Source organism: Lactuca virosa, chromosome 8 (assembly GCF_052849685.1).
Source record: "Lactuca virosa cultivar CGN04683 chromosome 8, Lactuca_virosa_CGN04683_v6, whole genome shotgun sequence".
Lineage (NCBI taxonomy): Eukaryota > Viridiplantae > Streptophyta > Magnoliopsida > Asterales > Asteraceae > Lactuca > Lactuca virosa.
In genome coordinates this window covers 299,314,633-299,321,149 of record NC_136433.1, presented here as the reverse complement: position 1 = coordinate 299,321,149, position 6,517 = coordinate 299,314,633, and positions in this window count along the sequence as shown.

Genomic DNA, 6,517 nt, shown 5'->3' with positions numbered 1-6,517 from the left:
CAATGAGTCAGTTCATACATGAGTCAATACATACAATACAGCTAGTACATACTATATATTATACAAGAGAACATACTATTATGAGAAACATAGAGAACATACATACATACTAGACAGAGAGAGATCATACAATACAGCTAGTACACACAATACATATACAAGAACACTACTACAGTTATGTGAGCCACGTAATGGGGCATGAAATCACCTGTCATGGCTCGTTTTGTATCCAGAATCTCCTTAAGTGGAGAGCGTTGATTTTGTGTATAGATCTATACTGGATTGACTATCCTACACCTTGCTGCAAGCTACAGTGGGACTTGCAAGTCTACAGGTGCCAAACGTCATTCCTTCCGACGTCTTACATCGTCGTGTTTCTAGTAGGTAGTATGGTACAGGCCGATCACATGGTACTTTAAATAACAACTGGTTTAAGGTAGTTAGTACAACAGTAGTTACTTAATACAACACTACAATACTATTTTATTTCCCATTGCATTCACTTTGTGATCTTCACACAATGAACAGTAATGTAAAAACTATATTTTTGGTTAATGATAGTCAGATTTGGGAAAATACATACTCTTACAAGAGACATACATACAAACACTTGATGCCTTGGTAGAAGGCTACTTTTAGTAGAAAAACATAGGGTTTTCTAGGAGATTCAAACATTTTACAAACATTCACAAACTTACACATCGCATACTCACAAACACTTTCTTACAAACAATGACACTAAAATACTTATGATCTCACCAGCTTTAAAGCTGATCAACTCTTTCAAAATAACTTGTATTCTCAAGTCGCCAGTAGACAGGTACCGGTGCCAGGTTTTGAGAAGATGGAGCTCGTTTAAGACTCATCTTTTATTTTGTTTCATATTTTTGGTGTCTATTAAACTAAACAGAACACACTTGTATTAAATTATATTATTAATGCAATGGATGATGTTGTTGGTTGTTTACTACTATTCATTGTTGTGATACTGTATATGACGTCCTCCACCCCCGAACGATTCCGCCGTTCCGGTTTTGGGGTGTGACAGATTGGTATCAGAGCATTGTTTATAGTAAATCGAGTATATCAACCCATAAAAAATATACGAACTATAAACACAGCGGGATTTAAAAATACTCTGATAAAGAGTTTATACTTTTAAATAATAAAATATTTAACCAAGTATACATACATGTATTCATACTAAAATCAGTGTCACTAGGACATAACAAAAGTATTACGATTGTTGGGAATCACAAGTAGACTTAGAGACATATAGTCAAATCTGGGAAGATATAGCCTGATCAACTATATTATCCGAGGATTGACTAGCATGTGCCTAAGTGTCGTTGTGAGGTTGCAACAAGTCTAAAAACTTATCAACAATACCATAACGAAAACCTTAGAAAAAAACATAAACCTAAAATACTATAGGAGTATTTTGTGTTACTATAAATTACTTATGTGCTTATTTCTTATACCCCTTTTCTCGCGTTGATATCATGGCTGGATTCCATATCCCCGGAGACCCGTACTATCCCAACAACGACAATGCAGGATGGTTGGGAGAAGAGCTAGAAGATGATCATCCAATCCCTTTGGATGATCACCAAGCTGAAGGATTTTCTGATAGTTCTGACTCAGAGCCAGAAGTCAACAACCTACCATCAGTAGCTCCAAACCCAAACCCTCGTCCAACATTTCAAGGACTCACACCTCTGTGGGCCACAAACTTGAACAGATGGAGTCAGGAACAGGGTCAACCCATTCCCTACAATGGGGACAAAAGCTTTTACAACCTCACCGAAGGAGGTTCAGCTGACCAAGTCCTACCCATCATGGTCCGTAGGATTTCTCCGAACACCGAGCAAGGTCGAGCAACTATCGACCGAGTCCTGGAGATTGACGCCAACTCTGGCGTTAACACGGTCTGCATTCGCCAACTCGAGGTAGCTATGGAAAGGGCTAGGATAACCAATGGGACTCTGCAGCAACAACTAACTGCATCCCAAGCTGAAGTTAGGGAACTTCGGGCTAGGCAGTCTATGTATGAAAGGCGCATGCGAGACATAGAGCGCCGTCTGCCTGAATCAAGGACTCACTCTAGTAGTTCTCGTCGCAGATAGAGTCTCCTCGCCTTCTCTTTTGGATATAACTTAGTTATGTAAAACTCTAGTCTAATTTCCTATCTTTGTTAAAACTTGGACCTGTTAGGTCTTGATTAGGTCGTAGTTCTGTCAAAATTTTCCCATCTTGGTTGATGTAAGGCCTACTTCTAGGTTATTATTCCCGAACTTGTTACATCTGTAATTCCAGTATTATTGACAGATATCCAATCTCATGGAAATTATTATCCAAATGCTATCATCTTTTTAGTACTAAATCTACATTCAGTCGTGCTATTCAATTGTGTTGTTAGGCTATGGAGAGTTACTCCATGAGTCATTCTCATCAAATTCTCCCTATTAAATTCTTATCAATATCTTCATCGTTGTAAACTTATAGTTAAAAGATGCCTCCACACGGATCAACGAGGCGCGATCCTCCGATAACTGCAACACCACCTGCTCCCCAAATCGATACGGCAGCTCTGAATGCTGCTGTAGCTGCGGCTGTGGCTACAACCATGGCTCAATATCATTCCACCAACGCCAGTGGTGCGGAAAAGCCTGTTCATTCGACCCATGGTGAAGCTCCTGTGCGCTTGAGAGAGTGCTCCTATAAGGACTTCACCAACTGCAAGCCATTATCCTTTAAAGGGACTGGTGGAGTCATTGCCCTCTCGCAATGGTTCGAAAAGACAGAGTCGATCTTCGAGATCTGCTCATGCCCGGAAGGAAGCAAAGTCAAATTTGCTGCGTGCACCTTCGAGGCAAAAGCGCTGACATGGTGGAATAGCCATGTCAAGTCACTATCTCTCATAGTGGCTAATGCTATGGGCTGGGAAGCTCTGAAAGAGCTGATGATCGAAGAATACTGCCCGAGGGGCGAAATCCAAAAGCTAGAGCAGGAACTGTGGAGCCTAACCATGAAAGGCTCCGACATAGTATCCTATACCGCCAGATTCTGCGAGCTGGTGGCCCTCTGTCCCAACATGGTTCATACAGAGGGAAAGAAGATAGATAGATTCATATGGGGGCTGGTGCCTCCATTCCAGGGGAATGTTTTGGCTTCAAACCCCACCACATTCGATAGTGCCAAGCGGTTGGTACAGCGACTTATTGACCATGGGGTTCGTACCCTGGCCGCAACAACAACCCTGGCCATCTCAGAACCCGCCAAAACCGCTGATTCCAAGCAGAAGTTCTGGGATGACAAAAAGAAGAAGAAGGCTGCCAAAAAGCAGCAGGTCGTGGCAGTTCATGCTGCGATAGCACCTGCCGCTGCTGCTCCGGTAAGGCAGTATGCTGGAAGTTTGCCTAAGTGCAACCATTGCAACTTCCACCACATCGGAGCCTGCCGAGAAATGCAGTGCTCTAACTGCAGCAGGAAGGGGCACACTACAAAAGGAACTGGTGTGGGCCAAGCTTGCTACGGTTGTGGCGAGGTGGGCCACTACAAAAGGAACTGCCCGAAGGCAGGGAACGCCGGTGGAGTGGGAAGAGTTCTGGCCATAGGCCACGAGGAGGCGGTTGCCGACCCCACCATGGTCACTGGTACGTTTCTCCTCGATAACTCTTATGCATGCATACTGTTTGATAGTGGAGCGGAGAGGAGTTTCGTGAACCAAAAATTTGCTCATTTACTTAAGCAAAAATCACGAGAGCTTAAAGAACCGTTCACTGTAGAAATGGCTAATGGAAAGACGGAGAGCACTAACAGTATATACATAGGGTGTACCCTAACTCTAGATAGCCATTCATCTTCGATCGACCTCATGCCGGTCTCAATTAAAAGTTTCGACGTCATTATCAGCATGGATTGGTTGAGTCTACATCGTGCCGACATCATGTGTTATGAAAAGGCTGTTCGCCTTAATCTGCCGTCGTGCGAAACTCTAGTAGTTTATGGCGACAAACCCGGCACGAACCTTCGTATCATCTCGAGCATTCAAGCCCAGAAATTAATGCGAAAGGAATGTCGCGCATTCCTTGCTCATGTTGTCGATGTGAGCCAAGGAACGAAATCTATTAAGAATATTCCAGTAGTACGTGATTTTCCCGACATCTTTCCAGAAGAACTCCCAGGACTACCTCCGCAACGTCAAGTCGAGTTTAGAATCGACTTAGTTCCAGGGACTACCCCAGTAGCCAAATCGCCCTATCGTCTCGCACCTGCAGAGATGCAAGAACTGTCCGGTCAACTTAACGAACTGCTCAGCAAGGGCTTTATAAGACCAAGCTTCTCACCCTGGGGAGCTCCAGTCTTATTCGTCAAGAAGAAATACGGATCGTTTCATATGTGCATCGACTACAGGGAGTTCAACAAACTGACCGTCAAAAATCGTTATCCTCTACCTCGCATAGATGATTTATTTGACCAACTTCAAGGGGCGAACTTCTTTTCAAAAATCGATCTAAGATTCAGATATCACCAACTACGAGTGCTAGGGGAGGATGTTCCGAAGATAGCCTTCCGAACTCGTTATGGACACTACGAATTCGTAGTGATGCCGTTCGGATTAACCAACGCGCCCGCAGTATTCATGGATTTAATGAATAGGGTGTGTCGTCCTTACTTGGATCAGTTCGTCATCGTCTTCATCGATGACATACTTATCTATTCTCATAGTAAGGAGGAGCATAGTCGACATCTGCGACTGGTCTTAGAAACACTGCGTTCGGAGAAGCTCTATGCGAAGTTCTCGAAATGCGAATTTTGGATCCAAAGAGTCGAATTCTTAGGGAACGTGGTTAGCGAAGAGGGAATACACGTGGACCCTTCCAAAATCAAAGCCATTGAGAGCTTGTTAGCACCGAAGACACCTACGGAAATTCGTCAATTTCTAGGCCTCGCTGGCTACTATCGTAGGTTCATTCAGAACTTCTCACGAATTGCAAAACCTCTCACGACTTTGACCTAGAAGGGCGTGGCCTTTGACTGGGAGCAGAAGTAGGAGAGAGCGTTCCAAACGCTCAAACAAGCCTTGTGCACCGCACCAATACTATCCCTCCCCGAAGGGATAGAAGACTTCGTTGTCTATTGCGATGCGTCAAATCAAGGGCTCGGCTGTGTTCTGATGCAACGAGGTAAGGTCATCGCCTATGCCTCGAGACAGCTAAAGACACACGAGGTCAACTACACCACTCACGATCTTGAGTTAGGAGCAGTTGTGTTTGCTTTGAAGATCTGGAGACACTACCTGTATGGTACAAAAAGCACTATCTTTACAGACCACAAAATCCTACAACATATATTCGACCAGAAGGAGCTCAACATGAGACAACGACGGTGGGTCGAGCTACTCAGTGACTACGAATGCGAAATTCGTTATCATCCGGGTAAAGCCAACGTAGTAGCTGACGTCCTAAGTCGGAAAGAATACTCTGGTCGTAGAGTCAAATCATTGACTATGACTATCCATTCACATTTGTCCACGAAAATTAAGGAGGCTCAGCTCGACGCTTTGAAACCTGAAAATGTGGCGAGTGAATCCCTGAGAGGGATGGATAAGAACTTGGAAGTCAAAGGTGGTGGAGACTTATATTTCATGGATCGGATCTGGACACCGAAACACGGTGGTTTCAGAGACTTGGTCATGACCGAGGCGCACAACACTCGTTATTCCGTCCACCCAGGTTCAGATAAGATGTATCTGGATCTTAAAAAGCTATACTACTGGCCTAACATGAAAGCAGAGATTGCTACCTTCGTGAGTAAATGCCTTACTTGCGCCAAGGTCAAGGTCGAATACCAGAAACCCTCAGGTCTACTACAACAACCGGAGATACCGGAATGGAAGTGGGAGCGGATCACTATGGACTTCATAACCAAGTTTCCCAAGACAACGGGTGGACTTGATACCATATGGGTCATCGTCGACAGATTGACCAAGTCCGCACATTTCCTGCCTATCAAAGAAACAGACAAGATGGAGAAGCTTACAAGAACCTACATTCGGGAGATTGTACGACTGCACGGTGTTCCCATATCCATTATCTCAGACAGAGATAGTAGATTCACTTCGAGGTTCTGGCAGTCGCTACAAAGTTCCCTAGGAACTAGGCTGGACATGAGTACAGCCTACCATCCACAGACCGACGGACAAAGTGATCGACTTTGGGAAGATATGTTGCGAGCCTGTGTGATCGACTTTGGGAAAGCAAGGGATACTCATTTACCCCTTGTCGAATTTTCCTACAACAACAGTTATCACATAAGCATAAAGGCTGCTCCATTCGAGGCCCTCTATGGCCGAAAGTGCAGATCCCCTCTGTGTTGGGCTGAGGTGGGTGATACCCAGTTAGCTAAAGGACGAGTTCCTGAAAGCACTCTCACGGGTCCGGAGATCATTCGGGAAACGACAGAGAAGATCGTTCAGATTCGTGAACGATTGAAAGCCTCTAGAGACCAACAG